Source organism: Bos javanicus, chromosome 26 (genome assembly GCF_032452875.1).
Source record: "Bos javanicus breed banteng chromosome 26, ARS-OSU_banteng_1.0, whole genome shotgun sequence".
Lineage (NCBI taxonomy): Eukaryota > Metazoa > Chordata > Mammalia > Artiodactyla > Bovidae > Bos > Bos javanicus.
The window spans coordinates 45012435-45033002 of NC_083893.1; the positions used below are offsets into that span (position 1 = coordinate 45012435).

Below are 20568 nucleotides of genomic sequence, written 5' to 3' on the forward strand. Positions count from 1 at the left end.
CTCTAACTAAAATGGCCTGCGATCTACTAGACCTTCACTGAAGGCAGCAAAGCCTGAGTTTGCTTAGGTTTTAAACTATTCTGTGCTTTCTTCTGTCATACGTGCATTCTGTCCTTCTCAACATCGCCGCCACAAGTACTTCCTGTGCGCCTACTGCGTGCTGGGTACACTGCCCAGGGAGGTGACAGAGCACAGTACTGGGCGGGGAGGGCTGTCACAGAGGCAGGAACAGAGTCTTCCTGGCTGAACAGACGCACAGCAGGTGGAGCGCAGGGAAAAGGGAAGGCTTTACAGAGAGCAGAGGAGGAGTCTGCGGGCAAAACTGGGCTGGGAGGAGAAGGGGGTTCCAGGCAGAGGAGAGCAAGGCCAGGAGACCCGAGGGTCTGGAATCTGGGTAGTCAGGTCGGTGGGAGGCAGGGAAAAGCTCTAAACACCTCTGCATTTTATCAGTCTGGGCACTAATGAGTTGTTGTGAGGTTGTTATGTCATGTCCAACTCTAATTGCAGTTGGTGATGGACAGGGAAGCCTACAGTCCATGGGGTTGCCAAAAGTCAGACACGACTGAGTGACTGAACTGAACTGATGCTTCCCTGTCCTTCACTGTCTCCCGGAGTTTGCTCAAACTCATGTCTTGAGTCGGTGATGCCATCCAACCATCTCATCCTCTGTCACCCCCTTCTCCTTTTGCTTTCTCATAAATGGCACCCTACTCCAGTACTCTTGCCTGGAAAATCCCATGGACAGAGGAGCCTGGTAGGCTGCAGTCCATGCTAAGGGTCAGACACGACTGAGCAACTTCACTTTCACTTTTCACTTTCATGCATTGGAGAAGGAAATGGCAACCCACTCCCGTGTTCTTGCCTGGAGAATCCCAGGGATAGGGAAGCCTGGTGGGCTGCCGTCTATGGGGTCACACAGAGTCAGACACGACTGAAGTGACTTAGCAGCAGCAGCAAGTGGAGAGTGTTTTAAACACTGGACTCTGTAGGAGGTGACAACACAGTGACGATGCTGTCCAACCCTCCTGTCCAGGGAATGCATGTCACACTGCTCAGTTCTTCTGGGGTCACTCCACCCCCAGCCCCACGATGAACCTGGGACCCAAGAGAACCCATCTCTAGTCTTGCCTGCAGCCTGCCTGGAGCTGGGGAATCTGAAGCAGACTTTCCTTTTTGCTCTCAGAGCTTCACACAAATGCACTCAAGGCTTCCTCCAGCTTGCGCCCTGGGTGCAGGAGGACACGGCCCCGGGAACACCCAGCCGTCACCAGCTGTGACATGGGACAAAAAGGGTAGTCTTTCTTCCAAGTGCCTCGGGGGTCCAGTTGGGCTCTACTTCTCCTCAATCAACCCCTGTCTTTTGCTTCAGCTGGTTCCGGTTGGGCTTTACAACCAAAGTCCTGATCAATATTGTTGTTGTTTAGTAGCTAACTCATATCTGACTCTTCTGTGACCCCATGGACTGTAGCCCATGAGGCTCCTCTGTTCACAGGATTCTCCAGGCAAGAATATGGGGTGGGTTGCCATTTCCTTCTCCAGGCAATCTTCCTGACCCAGAGATTGAACTCATGTCTCCTGCATTGGCAGGCAGATTCTTTACCGCCGAGCCAGCAGGGAAGCCTGCCCTGATCAATATGGGAGAAATCAAAACTGCAGTGCTGCAAATGTAACAGATGAGAGATAGGGTCCCCTTACAAAGTCAGATCTCTTCAGACTCTCTCCAGCCAAGTCCAGAATTGAGAATCCTCTCCCACTTTTATGCGGGTTTCAATCTCTTTGGGACATGTCTGGTTTAAATCAGCCGGACCTTCACAGCGGGTCAGAGATGTGCTCTACTTAACGGTAAGCCTTTGAGAAGAATGTGCTAGGAATAGGAAACGCCGACCATTTCTCACACTCACTGACAAAGCTCGTGCACGCTCCACACCATTACTCGTCCCTCTGCTCAGGAGATCAGCCTCGGTGGAGGAGCCTAACCTCCCTTCTGGCTTCTGATCTCAAATCTGCATCTTCTCAGCATTGTCCTCTGAGCTGTCACAGGATCCCCGGGGTGGGCTTGCTGCCTGCAGCCCTGCCTGGAGGGTCAGGGGCAGAGGAAGGAGAGGGGTGGGGGAGGTGATGGGAGTCTGGAGAAGGAGCTGGTGGTCTTTCTTCATGTGGCCAGAGTTCCAGGGATGGGCGGGAGGTTGGTGACCTTGATGGGGTAGCTGGGGGTTGGGGGGGTGCGTGGGCTGAGGGGACGGCGACAGGGGAGGTCACAGAAACTTCCCTGAGGGTAGTTCTAAAGGGAAGCAGAGAGAGGACGGATGATCTAAAGGGACAGGATGCAGAAACGTGGGCAGAGAGGGGCAGGTGGTCGGTGCCTAGAGCACAGGTGTCAGCAAGGACAGAGCCTTCGCCTGTGCGAGATGGGACCTGTAACAGCCTAGAGGTGTTGGTGATGGAGGGGGCTTGGTCAGCTTCAAGACGGCAGAGGAAGGAGAAAAAGAAAAATTTAATATACTGGAAACTACATTATTATGACTTATATGCTTTACTATTCAATAATAATTTTTCAGTATGCATCTCTCATTCATAATTGAGTAATTCTGTCTCTAACAATGCTGGATGGTCTCTTTTTGGACAAGGGCTTCCCAGGTGGCTCAGTGGTAAAGAATCCACCTGTGACGTAGGAAACGCAGGTTCGATCCCTGGGTCTGGAAGATCCCCTGGAGAAGGAAATGGCAAGCCACTCCAGTATTCTTGCCTGGGAAATCCCATGGACAGAGGAGCCTGGAGTTGCAAAGAGTCAGACATGACTGAGCAGCTAAAGCACCACCACCACCTTTTGGACAAATCAAGGTGTATGAATACCTAATGCTAAGAACTCCTGGAGAAGGCAATGGCAGCCCACTCCAGTGTTCTTGCCTGGAATATCTCATGGATGGAGGAGCCTGGTAGGCTACAGTCCATGGGGTTGCAAAGAGTTGGACATGACCGAGCGACTTCACTTTCTAATGCTAAGAAGAGTACAGAGAGGAGGAATTTGTAGAGCAAAGAGAGCATTTCAAGGCTTTCCAACTGAAAGATGGATGTCCAAGGAGATCATTCCCTTCATGGGTGAGAAATACAGAAAATCTGTCTAGAAAGCTGGGGATTGGAGAAAATGAGTTTCGGGTCAACGACAGTCAGCAAACTGGTGGATAAGAAGAATATGGGGGTTTAACAACAGTAAAGTGAATAAAGAGGTTTTAAAATGTGACTTAGTCCCCTAATACAAAGATGCATGAGTATTTCTGCCTAAAGACTCACTATTTTTCATTGTATCCAAATGCCATTTAAACAGAAACACAAGAACCGTCACATTTTGAGTGTAGTGGGTTCCTAAGTCCTCTCCTGTGTCCCTTGTATTGACAGAGGGGGAAGTGGGGACGGTCTGAGCATGTCCCCCTATAGCTAAGACACTGAGGGACATACCCCTTTTTGAGTAGAGTCTGAAAGGGGAACCTGGGCTTGCAGCTCAGACACACCGACGCCGCTGTGAATATCGCGTCTTCACTGGTGCGGCGCAGGGAGAATAGAGGCTCGGACTCTCCTGCAGCAACCCGGGCGTGGAGAGCTCAGAAAACCCAGAGCTTTCTCCAGCCTCAGTTTCCCATAAGGGACAAGGGCATGAGACGGGAGAGAAGCCAGATGGACTGGGCTCCGAGGCTGAGGCTCATCCTCTGGGCCCAGGAACTGGGGGTCTGTGGCCCACACACCATGTATCAGAACCCACCCTTCTCTGCTCTGATATTGTCTCAGTGCCAGACGGTCCAGCCCCCAGTCCCCAGGTTGTGAAGTGCCCAGGGCAGTGACACGGTCCTGGTCCCTCGTGGGGCGGGGTCCCACCACTGCCCTATGGGGACCCCTTGAGTGGCTCCCCACCCACTTGGGATGCAATCCCAAAGCTTTCCACGGCCTCCCAGCCACTCACAACCTCATCTTCCCAGTGCATCATGCCTGTCTTCCCTGTGGCTCATTCTCCCCCAGCCAGCATGCCTTCTGCCTTTTTCTAGAACATTCCATAACCTCTCCCACTTAGGGCCCTTGCGTTTTCTCTGCCATGCACCTGGAACATTCTCCACCTGGCTCTTTATGGGGCTGGCTGCTTTCTGTCCTATAGGTATGAGTTTAACCATCTTCGCAGATGGCCCTTTCCAGACCATCTTATCTAGAGTAGGCTCCACCATCCATATTCCCCACATCACAGAACTCCTTCACTTTCCTATCTTGTTGATTCATCTGTTTATTTATTTGGCTATATTCCCTCAAGAATTTAAGCCACCAGAAGGCTCTTTGCTCTCTGTGGCTCCACCCCCAGCCCAGGCACTGTGCTAAGCCCTTTATGTGAACCAGTGAAGTTGCTCAGTCATGTCCGACTCTTTGCAACCCCATGGACTGTAGCCTACCAGACTCCTCCATCCATGGGATTTTCCAGGCAAGAGTACTGCAGTGGGTTGCCATTTCCTTCTTTAGGGAATCTTCCCAACCTAGGGACCTAGGGACCTTGAGACCTAGGGATCGAACCTAGGTCTCCTGCATTACAGGCAGACACTTTGCCATCTGAACCACCAGGGAAACCCCTAGGTACTGGTTTTATCGCAATGTAAACGAGGATGCCAAGAGACAGGGAGATTAGCTGACCTGCCCAAGGCCACACTGCACAGGGCAGCATCCAGATGCTTTTGCTTCAGAACCTGCTCTCTTAACCTCTGTGTGGCACTGCCTTTCCCAGCTGGTCAAGAGATAATTGCCGAGTACCTGTTGTACTTGCTGTGCCAAGTGTAGGCTGAATACACGCTGAGCAGAATAACAGATGGATGGAAGCGGGGACAGATGGGTGGATGACTGGATCTGAGGGGAATGCTGAAGGCACATTCTCTTTCTGTCTAAGGTTGTCCCTTCCCAGGTGGCCCCTAGTGGTAAAGAATCTGCCTACTAATGCAGGAGACATAAGAGATGTGGGTTCAATTCCTGGGTTGTGAAGATCCCCTGGAAGAGGGCATGGCAACCCACTCCAGTATTCTTGCCTGGAAAATTCCCTGAAGAGGAGCCTGGTGGGCTATAGTACATGCGGCTGCCAAGAGCCAGAAATGACAGAAGCGACTGAGAACAGACACCCCCTCCTAACCCCAGTAACACCTGACTCTCATCCCTCTTAGGTACCACAACCCACAGAGGAGCTATGGAAACAACTGGGAAGTCACTCAGGTGAAGCTTTCTGAGACGCATGTTTAATTTAAAAGGGGCTGGAAGTCCAACGTCCCTGGAGAAAGCCAAGAGGAGTGGATGGACAATGGCCCTATTGGAAATGTGACTGCAATGCACCCGTTTCCCTTAGATTTCCCCAAGGAGAAAATCCAATTAGATGGATTCTGGATGTCAGCAAATGGAGACTGAAGGTGAACGCATAATTTCATGAGAACATTCTTTTTCTCTGCTTATTAGATTAGCTGATCTAACGAGGCATTTGGTTCCTCTCTACACCGGAAAATAAAATGCCAGGAATTGATTTTGCTGTTTTCCATTTGTTTTGTTGTTACAAGTGGCACCTCAATATTCTCTCATTTAACCAACATTTATTGTGCTGGACATTGGGCATACGACCCCAAGAGCTCACCATCGGGTGGAGGACAGACCCAAAGAGAGGTCAGAGTCCCGTGATAGAGATACACCCAAAGCATTGTGGGAATTCAAGAAAAGGCTTCCAACCCAAGGCGAGGTGGTACCCAAGTGAGTCGTGGGAGATGGGGAAGAAGGAGTCAGGTTGAGAGGGGTTAGTGAGGTGGGGAGGATGAAAAGAGAATATTCGCGATAAAGTCACTGCACCCTCAAAGGCAGGGAGGCCTGGAGGGTAGAAAACCAGCATGCCAGTGGGGGCTGGGCGCAGGGGGTAAGACTCCATGGAATCCCTAGTTGCTGAGGTGCAGAGTGTGAGGTAAGGAGATGTGCTGTTGTTCAGATCAGCAGGTTGGGAACAAGTGTCACCGACCCCGTGCCATGCAATGCATGCATGCGTGCAAAGTCACTTCAGTCACGTCTGACTCTTTGCATCCCTGTGGACTATAGCCCACCAGGCTCCTCGGTCCATGGGATTCTCCAGGCAAGAATACTGGAGTGAGTTGCCATGCCCTCCTCCAGGGGATCTTCCCGAGCTAGGGATCGAACCTGCATCTCTTATGTCTCCTGCATTGGCAGGCAGGTTCTTTACCACTAGCGCCAACCTGGAAGCCCCCTACTATGCACTAAGGAGCCATTAAATGTGGCAGAGATCTGAGCAGATACAAGCTTTGGAGCTAAAGGCCACTCTGATAGTCGTTTAAGTAAAACTCTGAGAGGGAAGAGACCACCAGGCACAGGAAGGTTAATTAAGAGGCTGGCGGGAATCTCTGAACAAAGAGGGGCAAGACCAGGACAGGAGCCTTTGGGGTGGGAAATTCAGGAGACAGACAGAATTAGGAACCTCAGTTGTCAGCTGAAACGGGTGAGTCCCAAGGGAGGAAAAGGAGAGGATGAATTCAGCATTGAGCCTGTGTTGAGGGCAAGGGGCCTGAGGTCACTCTCCTGTATCTTCCAGTTAGCAGCTGACTCTGAGAAGCTCAGGTGCAGGAAGTGGCTTGGAGTGAAGATGGAGAGGCAGACCCTCAGGTAGCACACGCTTGCTTTATATGAGGACAAGTAAAATCTCGCCCTTTCCAGCTGAGTATGGTGTTTTCTGATGTCAGAGTCTTTGGTGGTATATAGGGCTGAAAAACGATCATTTAGTATTTACAGTAAAACGTTATGATGGAGATACATACATTATGATTTTATACATACCTCCTTTTAAAATTTGTTGCATTTCTGAAATGATTTCTGTATTGAAATAAAAACCATTACTCCCAAATTGCTTTTTTGGGGGATCAATATTGAAATGATCCTACTCTAAATTGACCATTATATAATTTAGTTACATTTTTTAAATGAGATGGATTTCACCAAAATGACATAGTTTATTCCCCAAAGCATAGGAAAGGACATAGTTTATTCCCCAAAGCATAGGAAAGCAGGAAGAAACACCTGCTCACTTTTCCCTCTGTGACGGGGGCTCTTTCTGTAGCACCCCCCTTTGGAGTGAGCTAACCCCTCCCTTGCGTCCTGCCAACATTCTGCTGCAGGATTTTCCCTCTTCTATTCTGTTCCCTGTTGACTTGTCTTCTCCCACATTGAGTTAAGGGACAAAAGCTACATTCCTAAGCCTGGCATAATGCCTTGTTGTTTTCATTTAGTTGCTTTTTAGTTGTTGTTTAGCTGTTGTTGTTGTTGTTTAGTTGTTTAAGTCGTGTCCAATTCTTTTGTGACCCCATGGACTGTAACCCGCCAGGCTTCTCTGTCCATGAGATTTCCCAGGCAAGAATACTGGAGTGGGTTGCCATTTCCTCCTCCAGGGGGATTTTCCCAACCCAGGGATTGAACCCATGTCTCCTGCATTGGCAGGTGGGTTCTTTACCACTGAACCACCAGGGAAGTCCAATATAATGCAAAAGCTTAATCAATAAATCTCTCTCTTTAGTCGCTAAGTCATGTCTGACTCTTGGGACCCCATGGACTGTAGCCTGCCAGGCTCCTCTGTCCATGGGATTCTCCAGAATCCCAGAATCCCAGAATCTTTAAGAATATGGAAGTGGGTTTAGAGGGCACAAACAGAATCACTATCACAGAAAATTCGCGAAGAGCTGACTCACTGGAAAAGACCCTGATGCTGGGAATGATTGGGGGCAGGAGGAGAAGGGGACGACAGAGGATGAGAGGGCTGGATGGCATCACCGACTCGATGGACGTGAGTTTGGGTGAACTCCGGGAGTTGGTGACGGACAGGGAGGCCTGGCGTGCTGCAGTTCATGGGGTCGCAAAGAGTCGGATACGGCTGAGCGACTGAACTGAATTGATCACAGAAAAGCAACCCCGTTTGGACAGAATGTAGTCAAACTAATTGGATCAATAAAAGAATAAAAGAAATGTCTTTCTTTTCTTGATTCGAAATTGTTATCACCGATCATGCAGGGGGCATGCAGGGTGGGAATGATCACATTCCCTTCCTTGTTATTTCAATAGTTCCAAACACTGTCAGGCCGTCAAGACCCACCCTGACAACTTGACATCAACGTTAGAACCGCTTAAATGACAGAAACAGGGAAAGGAGAGCTTAGAGATTGGCATCAATTACTCTGAATACGAAAATCTCATTCATGACATGTCATCTTTTTCCTGTTACTTCTTTGAAGATGATGTGAATGGTTTGTGGGTTTAATTATTCTATGCAGCATATTCAAGCCAAAGCATTATAAGACAGTGCTTGTTTGTCAACGAACACCAGAAGGCACTTCAGTCACTTTCTGCAAGGAAGTCACACTAACGCTGGAGGCTTCAGTGAGCTTCCTAGTGAAACCCATTTGGTATTCAAAGGCTCCAGTCCAGTTTTCTCCTGAAGATTTACTCCACCGCAAGTTATTATTCCACAAATTACAAAATCATTCATATATAAATTTGGGTAATGGTTTTCTTTTATGAGAATTTGGAAATACAGCTCCAAAGACTTTCACATGGCTTGGAGCGTTAACTAAATGCATCGTACAATAAAAATCATAATTAAAATTCATGATCAGGGTTTTCTGAGTTACTAAAAAGAATATCTTTTATTGAAAAGTTACCTATTCCTCAACCAGAGCTAAAGTAAATACAGAGAAAAGATTGAGGAAAAAAGCCAGAATGTATCCAGATAGGATTCTGGATTCTTCTACACCCTGGAAGAACTTGCTCTGGTTTTTAGTGAACAGTCTGTCTAGATGGGCTGGAATCATGGGGCTCAAGGCTGATGTCATTAGAGCTTATGGACGATTTTTAAAACAACTTAAAAAAGAAATCCTTTGGCATGTGGGATCTTAGTTCCCCGAGTAGGGATTGAACCTGTGCCCCCTGCATTGGCAGCCTGAAGCCCTAACCACTGGACCACCAGGGAAGTCCCCTCTGGATGATTTTATGGCAAGATCAGACCACTGAACAATTCTCTATAAAGACAGCGCATTGAGGTAAGAAATAATAGGAGGAAACGGAAACTAAGAGAAAGAATCAGAGACTTGGTATTTACCACACCTGAGCTTTGCCTGAATTTCTTTCAGAACATAATCTTTGTACATATTTATGATTCTTGTTTTCCTTATGGGAAGAGTTACCATAAGCCATTAAATAACATATGCTCTGGCATCTTGATTTGGGGCTGAAGCAAGGTACCGCCACCAACACTATCCATGTCCTGTTACCTTCATCAGCTGCACATCTCCCTCCTAACCCTGCTGTCTGTTGGCTCACAGTGTATCGGGCGGCATGCCACCTGCTTGCCAAGTGTACTGTCTTACTTTTCTTGGCAGAGACCTGGTGATATAGGGACCACTATCAACTGCCTAACAAGGAAGAGGAAAACACTCACAGAGTGTAAACAACTTGTCCAAAGCCACACAGCCACGCCTGTACAGACTGAACCTGACTCTGCTTGGCTCCAAAGCCACCCTCATCCTGACCACTGGCCAACACTGCCTTGCCAGGAAGACATGATTCTGACAGCCTGAAAAACAAGCAGCAGCAAATTATATTCCCTCTTTTTCTGAAATCATGTTTTCCACAGTGCTAAATGGGGCTTATCCTGTTTCACTTAGCACTCAATTCAATTTAGCTATAAACGTCAAATTATTTTTGGTTACAATTTTGGCATTTGGGATCCTAACGATTTAGAACTGTACATCTGTATGAACAGTGAAGCATTTATATAAGGTTTTCTTTTGTTATTTTTCATTTGCTAAGAGACTCAAAATGATCAAAACAATTTTTTCCCCTGGAATTAAAAAAGAAAAGTTTTCTCTCTCCAGCTCTCTCTCATTTAGTTTCACAAACGATAATAAATAAAACTGTTGATACAGCATTTTAGCAACTGTAGGGGACAATTAGACTTTCTGCAAAATAATTTCATAATATACTGCTTCTCATTTTAAGTCACAAGTACACAGAATTTTGGATCCAGTCCTGTGGCACTGATGCTGAAGTATTCATGTTGCCGTCTGTGATAGTTACTACTACTCAGAAGACCCTCTCCATTTATGAAGTAAACAAATCACATGTGCCATTGTGGACAGTTGTAGACTCAGTAGAAATCTCTTTAAGAACAGCAGGGCTGATTTGCCAACTGTGTTTTCCAGCTGGAACGTGAAAGCAGGTGAAAAACGGTGGGTTCCTGTCTTTACAGCTCCACAGCTGGCATTTTACATGGGCCTAAAGCTTTTAGGGCTGCGTTCCCCCTTTTAAACGACCACCTGCAGTTCAGAAGTCTCTGGACTGTGGGCTTACAACTGTTCTTTTTTTTTTTTTTTGGCTACACCATCTAGCTTGCGAGATATTAGTTCCCTGACCAAGGATGGAACCGGGGCCCATGGGAGTGAAAGTGCTGAGCCCTAACTACTGGACCAGCAGGGAATCCCCTGTTTTAGGCTGTTCTTGATGTGATAAGCCTGTCTGCATAGTATGAGATCTGTCGAGCTTAATTAACATGCTTTTTAGAAATACAGGGCTGTAAAACAGGAAAAGTTGAAAATTAAGTAAACTATTATTTTCACAGGTAAATAAAGCTCCACATCCACTTCTCTCAGAAAGGACTGTGAGAACAGATTCTATAGCTTCCATTTCACTCTTCAACATCACTGCCAACATAGGTAAAACAGCTGTTCTTTTTAAGCTTAAGAATTTGCATCTTCCTTTTGAAAAATACCAGTTGGCTGTAACAGCAGCAGCAGAAGCTTGTATTTGATTGAACGTTTATGAAGCAAAAGTCCTTTATAGGCATTGTTTTATTTAACTTTGACAACAGCTATAGTCAGGAGGTGCCTGTTTTGAGATGAGGAACTAGGCTCAGAAAGGTTAAGTGACTTATCTATGGTGGCTCAGTTACTACCATGAAGGTAGTCCAACTTCACCATCCAAGCCCTTCCCTACACTTAACACAATTTCTCCTTTCCCTTCACCTTCCATTTGCCCTTTCTGCTCATCTCCTGTTAAATGGACACTATATTTAATGTGCCAGTACTTGACTTTGAAAACAATTAGAGAGGAAGTATAGCTTGGATTGGGTGGGTCTTTCCAGTTCCCATTTATTGCCATGGCTTTGGAATGGAAAGGAGCACTTAGGAATGATCTGAATCAGGGTTCTGATCACCTCTAGTCTGAGGAACAATCGTCGCCTAGGTGTGGTGACTTATGTGTACTGGTGTGGTGAAGGTTGACACTGTTCCATGGAGAGGTGGATGGAGATTTCAGTAGCACAGGTGAACGGAGAATCGAGCCCATTTATGTTGATTACTGGTGCTGTCACTTGAAAATAATCAAGTAGGTTTGACACCAGAAGCCAAGTCAACTTTACTCATTTCCTAACTGCCCCTCTTTCCTTAAATGAAGGTGGCATTTATGAGCTGCTACTCGCCAGCTCCCATATGGTCTACAGTGTGCAGAGACATTGTCACAACCAGTGGTTCTTAAACGTTTGCAAGAACAGTGTGAGGTTGGCATTCTGGCTACTTCATGGATGTAGAAACTGAGGCTCAGAGGTGTTAGGACATTTGTCCAGGCTCACAGAGGTACTAGTGGCAAGAGACTGAGGCTGTCGGATGCTAACATACCTTACACCCAGCCCGGGCCCACCACTTGTATGTGGACATAAAGGCTGCCCTCTCCGCCAGCAAAATTCTCGGTTGGTCATTTGAAGGAATGCTTTTACCCAATTGAATAACTGAATGGAGGGCACAAGGGGGCTGAAGCTGAGAGAAGAGTCCCCCACTGGGGTCAGTACTAAAGGGTTGGCGTGGGGTCTTCCTTAATCACTTTTGAGGCTCCGGCCTCTGGGCCAGTTCCTGCTCCCAAAAGGCTTTCAGTCAATATCTTAGGACAAACTTGGGCTGATGTATTTCCAAGTAATAAAAAAAATTGACGGTAGACAAATCTACCTTCAAAATACATCTCTGACAGCAGGATAACCATAGTGGTTGAGAGCAAATCTGGCTCCACCATTTTCTTCTCTGGTGACCTTGGGCAAAAAGCTTGACCTGGTTGTACTGCCATTTCCTCATCTAAAAAGGGAAGAGGGACTCCCTGGGGCTCCAGTGGTTAAGACTCTGTGCTTCCACTGGAGGAGGGACAGGTTCGACCCCTGGTCGGGGAACTAAGATCTTGCATGCTGTGCAATGTGGCAAATAAATAAATAAAACAAGGATAATAGGATCTTCTCGTAGGGTTTCTGTGAAGATAATATACATTAAACACTTATAAACATGTTCTCAAAGAACATGAGCAATTGTTGTTATTAAGCCTGTCGGTTTCCATCCACCTTACCTCCCATCCTTCTCGTCCATCACCACCTCCCTCATCTGCCCTTCTGGGAAGGCCTGTATGCCAGCCTCCTGCTTTTGTTCCTACCCCGCTGCCGTCCAGTATTGGCCAAAGTGAGCCAGGGTGTCAGGTTTTTGAAAACAAAAAAATCAGACCACATAAAACCACACACGTGGCTTCTTCCAGAACCCAGAATCAATTTCAACTTCCATAGCATGGACTGGCCCCCACACCCCCTCACCCCTCCAGGTCCAGGTCACTTCACTTCTTTCCTTCTTACCTTAGTCTGGGACATTCTTCCCTCTTTCTCTGCTGGGCCAGCAACTAGTAGCCCTCACCCTAAGCGGCACTTTCTGGAGCAGGGTTCCCGGCCTGACCCTTCCTATATCTGGTCTCCTCTGTTCCCCACCCCACCCCCACCCCCAGGCAGCATCTCACTTTGATTCTGTGCTCATCACATTTATTGCTTATTTGCTCTGTGATCTGTTTGAGGCGTGTATCCCCCATTAGGGAAGGGGCCTCATCCATCTTGGCTCAGATGGTAAATAATCCGCCTGCAATGCAGGAGACCTGAGTTCGATCCTGGGGTCGGGAAGATTCCCTGGAGAAGGAAATGGCAACACAATCCAGTATTCTTGGCTGGAAAACTCCACGGAAAGAGGAGTCTGGTGAGCTACAGTCCATGGGGTCTCAAAGAGTCAGACACGACTGGGCGACTTATGCAACAACACTCAATCTGTCTGATCCCCTCTGTATCCTCAGCCCTAGATTTGAGCTTGGAACCCAGTTATTATTGTTCAGCTGCTCAGTCGTGTCCGACTCTTTGTGACCCTGTGGCCTGCAGCACGCTAGGCTTCCCAGTAGGTGTTCAGTAAAGCACTTTTGGAAGGAATGTAAACATCAAGAATGAGAAAAATACATTGGAGGCACTCAGAAACAATATTGAGTTATTAATGAACTGCTGATCTTTGGGGGTATGAGAAAGTGTTTCTTCCTGCTTCAAAAACCAAGAACCAAAGACCACGACCACCACCACCCAAAACACACACACACACACACACATGCACACACATACACAATCTCACTGATAAAAGATATTTTGACCCTTAAAAGTTCTGCCACCTAGCACAGATCTGGCCTTTGCTTCACACTGTGGAACACAGAAAACACTTAATTTATTTTTTTCAAAGAGCATTTTCTTGATTTTCAGCTTAAAAAAAAGTCTAGTCAGATTATTCAGAACCATCAATGAAAACTCCCTTAAATCGATGGGCATACAACTTTAAACCCGAGAAGCAAGATGATCAGTCTGCCTGGACCCACAAATCAGCCAATACTTGAGGGGCTGCGGGAGTTACCTTGCTGGAAGTCCAGCCAGACTGCAGGTCTGATGACCTGGGAACCTGCTCTACAGAAATCTGGATGCCGTTCAGCCTGTTTTCCTCACCCACATCGCTCAAGGAGGAACTTTATTAATTGGTGCTCTGGGGCAAAAGAGGGGATGTTCTTGGCCTAGGGATGTTCTGGCGGAAGCCAGCCCGCCAGCTCCCAGGCAGACCTGCCGAGCAGCCAGCTGGGCTCACTTCAACACTGACCTGCACTGAACCAAACTCACAGAGTGCGTGTTCTATCCAATGTGTTCCTTCTGCTTGCTCAAAGAGAGCTCTGATCTGCAGATTTCCATGCCATCAGCACCAAGGGAGGGTTGCCAGGAGTGGCCTAGGGCAGGAAAAGGACCCTCACTTTCTGAGCTCTCCGAATCCGCCACGGAACTGTTCAGACCCTCTTGCTGATGCTTCTAAGTGATGTGGTTGGGTTTGGAAAAGGGTGTCTTTCTCCTTTCTTAAAAAAGGCCTCAGGGAGCAAACCCGGGTGTGTGGAGCCCTGGCCACCAAGAGCACCCTCTTTCTTGCTGTGGGCCGGAAAGAGCCCCAGATTTATGCCAACAGAGTGGGCATGAATGTTCACGAAAGAGCTGTTTAAGAGATACAAATCCTTAGGACAATGAAGGGCCGTAAAACGCAAAATGGAAAACAAAATCATAAACCCCATCTGAATTCTAGTTGCTCCATTCTTTACAGGAAATATTCTTCTGTCTCCCTTTTTTTTTTTTTTTAAAAAAAAAAGGAAGAAGAAAGAAAGAAAAAGAAGCCACAATAAAAGTATTGTAATACCCAATGTAAATATTTCTGTTTCCCAGTAACTATTCTAAATGCTTGGATGATTTACTACCTGATCAGCAGCTGGGCTTCTTTCTCTTTTTGTGTGTGTATCTGGAAGGATTTTGCATTTAGACCTGATGCTGTGAAACTTTCAGAGAAGAAGGGCCAAAGAACAGACACCGGTGACGACGGCCACTGATGGATTTCTCTCCAAGGGAAAGGCCTCATCAATCGACATCCCCACAGCTGGGTGTCTGAACTCTTCGCTTTCTCCGTGTGGGCCCTGATAGAGTAAATGGACACGTCTCACGGCGTTTTGATTTCTTATTCAATTGTAGTTCCCTGGGTTACAGAAGAATTTGTAATTATTAATTAATTAATTAACTAATTAATACTAAGAGCTAACCTCCTACAAGTACTTAAGCGGTTTAGTCAGAATGGTGGTTGGGGATACACGATGTTGCTTTCATTATTCTTAAGATAGAGTGATATGAACAACCTTGCTGATCTAGTTAAATAATGAAATACATGACAAGATATCACCCTGGGTCAGGAAAAACAGAGATATTTAGTAGGTAAACTGTTAGTAGCTCAGTCATGTCTGACTCTTTTCAACCCCAAGGACTATAGCCCGCCAGGCTCCTCTGTCCGTGGGATTCTGTAGGCAAGAATATTGGAGTGGGTTGCCATTCCCTTCTCCAGGAATTATCCCAACCCAGGGATCGAATCTGGGTCTCCTGCATCGCAGACAAATTCTTTACCACCTGAGCCACCGTGGAACTAGTCTCAAATCATGAAACTGGTTAAAAACCACAACCTGGGTGATGAATTGGGTTGTATTTGATTGAAGCAGTAATTCATTACACTTACGAAATCTGCAGAGCTCACCAGCTATCTGGGAATGTATTCCTTACTTGGAGTGCATTAAAGAAAAAAAAAACTGCTGCTAGCATTGCAGCAATGACAAATCTTACAGCTCTCAGCAACGAGTGAGAGCTTTTTCCTTCTAGACGTAAGTTCTCCATTGTGAAGTCTCCCAGATGTCCTGAGTACAGGGCAAAAACGAACACCTCCTCCACGTGCCCAGCCCAGAACATTACTTCATTCCTCTGGACAAACTTTGGCCAGGAAAAAAAAAAAGACAAACATGCTTCCAATATTTCTGGCTTCTCAGCCATGGATCTGTTTCTCAGATGACAAAGAACTGTGGTTTCTTAAAAAAAAAAAAAAAAAGGAAAACAGAAGAATACTTCCTCTAAAGAACCCAGCAACTAGAATTCAGATGGGATTTATGGTTTCATTTTCACAGAACCATCTTGCACGCAAAGATGGGAATTGGGATTACATCATGTGTGCTACCAAACTCATATTCTAAAAACATGCTCCAGAAAGGAGTTCTTCATTAAAAGCTGAAAGCTTTCCATGTGTCTGGGGGAAGAAAATAGCCAAACATGTTGAGGAGGAAGGCACAACTGAATGATCAAAACGATGCCAACTACAATGACCTGCCTCCGTGATCTCTCCTGAGAGCTTCATGAAAGGGGTGGGGTGGGGGGAGAATATAATCACCTATAAGCTTACTGAATGAATCAACACTTCTCAGGGGTCAGAAAACAATCATGCATCCTGTGGCTCAGAAGATGAGGAAATGGCTCAAAGAAGAACATGAATAAAATGTCAAGTCAGTGATCTCCATTTTTCCCACAAGCCTGAACATTTCCAAAATTCAGTATCGCATTTCAGCTCTCTGGAGTTCTGAGCATCGCTTCTCCCAGGACACGTACATCTGGAGGGCTAACTATCTGGGTCGGTTCTGGGGAAAGATTACTCATTTTCTTGGGTGTGATAACGGTGCTGTGGCCACAAAAAGAAACTTCCATTTTATTGTAGAAATGCATATTAACATGTGGAGGGGTGAGATGACATGATGTCTGATGTCTGTTTGAAATGACCTCAGGCTGAAAACTTACTGAAGCTGAGTGATGGGTGTCTCGGCAGGTCCCTGAACCCTGGGCACTGTTGATGCTTGGCACTGGATAATCCTGAGCTAGGGGCTGTCCTGTGTGATGCAGGATGTTTAACAGCAACCCCAGCCTTTACCTACCAGTAACAATCCCCGTTTGCAATAACACAAACTGTCTCATGGAGGAGGAAATGGCAACCCACTGTGGTACTCTTGCCTGGAGAATCCCACAGACAGGGGAGCCTGCCTCCTGTCTAAGTTACAGTCCGTGGGCTTGCAAAGAGTCGGACATGACTGAGCGACTAAACCAACGAAAAGACTACCTCCAGACATGGCCAAACCTCCCCCGGGAGGCAAAACCACCCATGGTTGAAGAACCTCTGATATCTGGGAGGATCAATATACTATTTTCTCTGATCTTGTACATAGTGAAAAGGTTTCCGAAAAAAAGTTTGAAAGTTAATGGAGGGAAAAAAAGTGTTTAAAAAAGTCATGATGCTGATTCAGTCTCTTGGTCTATCTGCAGAATATTCCTGAGGGGTGTGTCAGCACAGGCCTGGGGTTCAGACACCAGAGAATTTCTGACTCTGGTCCTGGGCTTCAGCCTCAGATCTCAGAGGAGCCCGGACCCTCCCCAGGCCAGAGAGTCAGCATCTTGGAGGCCCTGGGCCCAGGAATGTGCATGGAAGCAAACAGCACTAAGTCTATTGTTACCTTTCATTCACTTGCTTTATCCTTTGGGCTGACGTGTGCTCCGACTCACTCACTATCTCTGTATCTCTGTCTCTCCCCAAACTACCCCTACCTCGTGTGCACGCACCACACACACACACACACACACACACACACACTTTTTCCTAAATGATTTAAGGGCGATTACACACACTGTTGGGCTCCCCCGGTGGTGCTGGGGTAAAGAAACTCCTTCCCAATGCAGGAGATGCAAGAGATGTGGGTACGATCCCTGAGTTGGGAAGATCCCCTGAAGGAGGGCATGGCAACCCACTCCAGCATTCTTGCCTAGAGAATCCCATGGACAGAGGAGGGCTGGTGGGCTACAGCCCATGGGGTCGCAAAGATTCAGGCACGACTGAAGTGACTGAACACACACACACACATATTGTGGCCTTCGCACCTAAATACTTAGCAGTGTATTTCCTATGAACAGGCCTGCTCTCTCTCCTAATTGCACTACAGTTGTTAATGTCAGTAAATGTCACAGTGACACAATACTTTTCTTTGCTCTTCATTCGTATTCTGAAGTTGATAGCTGACTCAGGGATGCTCTCAGTAGAATGTATTCCCTTCCAGGACAGAATTCAGTTCAGCATCAGGTATTGCACTAGGTGGTCATGCCCCCTTGTCTCTGCCTCTTAAAGAAAATTAGCAACTTTGTGAAATAATCCACACACCATACGATTCACCCATCCAAAAGGTGCAACCTCGTGACAGTCGTGTCTGCAGAGTCACGCAGCCCTCCTCACGACCTGACCTCGGATCACTGCCCTCCCTGTGCCTTGATGTGGCACCATAACCCTTCACCTTCCTGCACTTGAAACATTCCTGCTGCATTTCTTTTCGGCTGATGTTGACATTTTGGAAGAATACAGGCCCCCTTCCTTTTTAAATAAAATGTTCCTCATCCAGGTTTGTGTGTTGCATCCTTGGGATTCAAAGAGGCTAACTCATTCTCAACAAACCTTCTTCCCAGGTGAGGCATCCTGCTCCAGGTACCCCACGCGGACACACGGTGTCCACCTGCAACTCCCACTGATGTTACCTTTGATTACCTGGTCCAGGTGCAGCCTGACCCCCACCCCCACCCCCAGAGACCCACTGCATCACTGGGAGCTGGTGGGAATGTGGACGAGGAGCCAGAAGACTGCGTGGTCTTCAACTGTCTCCTCGCAGACGGCTTGTGGTTTGGGAGGAGGGAAACCACGCGGTTATCATGGTGCTGCCTAGTTCCTGATCCTGGGCACGGCTCCTGGCAGATGAAGATGCTCTTTCAGTGCCTGTCAGGGTGGAGGTGGGGTAGGCTGGCTGCAACCTGTGCAGCAACCCTGCCCGACAGGAACCTGAGCATTGACTGCCTGGTTGTTACTAACTCAAGCTCTCTGGAATGCACCTCGTCCCACGTGTGGAGGCTTTGTGGTCCCTCCAGGGTCTGGTGGAGGGGGAGAGCACACCCTGGAAGGGGGGACCCATCCTTCTTCCCCAGAGGCACCTCGGGCATGGGAACAAGCAACGGAGGTCCCCAGCACCCCCAGGTCAGGGGGCCCACCATCAGTTTCCCCAGGATGTCCAACGCCCCTGGGATGACCCTCAGGCCCCCTTCCCAGTAGTTCCCCTTCTCTTTTGCTCTGTAGTCGTCCCTTTATCAATCCCTCAAATATCCACAACGTGAAAGCCACGTCAGGAGACCTGCCTTGTCTTAAGAAATGGAGAGAGGCGGCCGTGGGGAAGGAGAAACTGAGCCGGCCACTGACAGACTCGGGGAGAGCCAGCAGCTGGTTGTGGGTAAAGTACCATGGATGCTCCATGGGGATGAGCTGGCTCTTTGGCTCTCTGCTCTCCACACAGCTCAGAGCCGCCTGAAGTAAGGGCCTGCCCCTGGCAAGCGGGGCATTTTGCTCAAGAACTGTGGGGGCCAGGGGGAGGGGGACGAGACACTGAGACCACCTGCAGAGCTAGAGTCCCACAAGAATGGTCAGAAACACAGACACAGCCCTCGACATCACTTCACAAGGACCCACACCAACTAAACACAGAAGGAGACGGTGTGTTTACAAAGACAGCAAAGAACAACCACGGAGTGTGACAACCACGACCTTCCGGAGGTCTACACGGCGGCCAGCGGGCCACACGGCTGGGCGCAGACACTTTCAACTCCCCCAGCCTTGGCTTTGCCTGCTCGTGGGGCAATGTTAAAGGGTATTATTATTATTTAATGCTAACAATAACAACCGCTCAGAGAAGACAAACCAAACCAGGCGAACCACGGGAGGAACACCAAGAAGAGATTTCTAAAGGCTTTTATTTTAAACACATGTCTCTAAAACAGTCGGTGAAGATTGCCAAAAACACAGCGTTGAGTCTATTTGTCTTCTTCTGTGCACATGATTTGCTTTGGAAACTGCCTATAAATGCCCTAGAATTTTTGTCTCTCATCAAAAAACAACTGAGGAATGGTACGAGGAGTTCTGAAGCCTAACCCGGTTATTTCACGCAGTGGAGTGAGAGTGAAGGAACGGGAGGATGGGAAGACACGACCGTGAATTGAGGGGGGTGGGTGTCAAGAAAAAGGTTTGAGTCATCTCATCGAATCACACAGAAGAGGCGGCCCCTTGTACGGCCTTTGGAAAACCAGCCCAGCCTCTGGCGGCCCTGCAAGTTGGTTGCGGAGGGAGGAGAAAGTTTCATTCTGGAATGCCACGGGGGGCCATGGCATCGTGCAAGGAACCCCACTGGCATTCAATCCCCAGGGGTTGCTGGGATATTCTATTCCCTTCTTTTGGCATGGGGGCCCTGGAAGATCTCTCTATAAAGCCATAGGATGGAAATCCACACTCGCTGTGTGTGAGCTTAGCCTCAAGAAACAGCTGTCCTCACCCTGACCGGCACACCGCAAAGAGCTCGCCCCAAGGGAGTCAGTTCACCCTGGCCCAGAGGCCGAGGGTCAGGAAACTGCGTGGCTAGTAAAATAAAACAGACCATGCCCTGGATGAGCTCAGTGATGCCACTGAGTACATGTCGCAACCACAGAACCATCCCCAGTAAAGTTAAGAACATTCTTGGGGACTCCCTCTGAAAGAGCATTACAAATTAATATGCATTCAAGACCTTCTCAGGCTCCACCAACCTTTGCTTCAAAGGTTTACAACCCAAGTGAGAGGGGTAAACAGTGCTCTCTGCCCAAAGCCATGATTCAAAATTCTGCCTTTCTTATTCCTCAGCATGGGATTAATTATCACAAAGTCTCTTAGGGAATTCATTTATATATAATATAAAATACAG

General features: G+C 47.6%; 1 protein-coding gene across 1 annotated transcript in view; it reads right to left on the reverse strand.

Annotated features, from left to right (window-relative positions):
- ADAM12 (ADAM metallopeptidase domain 12) overlaps positions 1–20568 on the reverse strand; it is a 397161-nt gene that overhangs the window by 145336 nt on the left and 231257 nt on the right. The window lies entirely within an intron of this gene.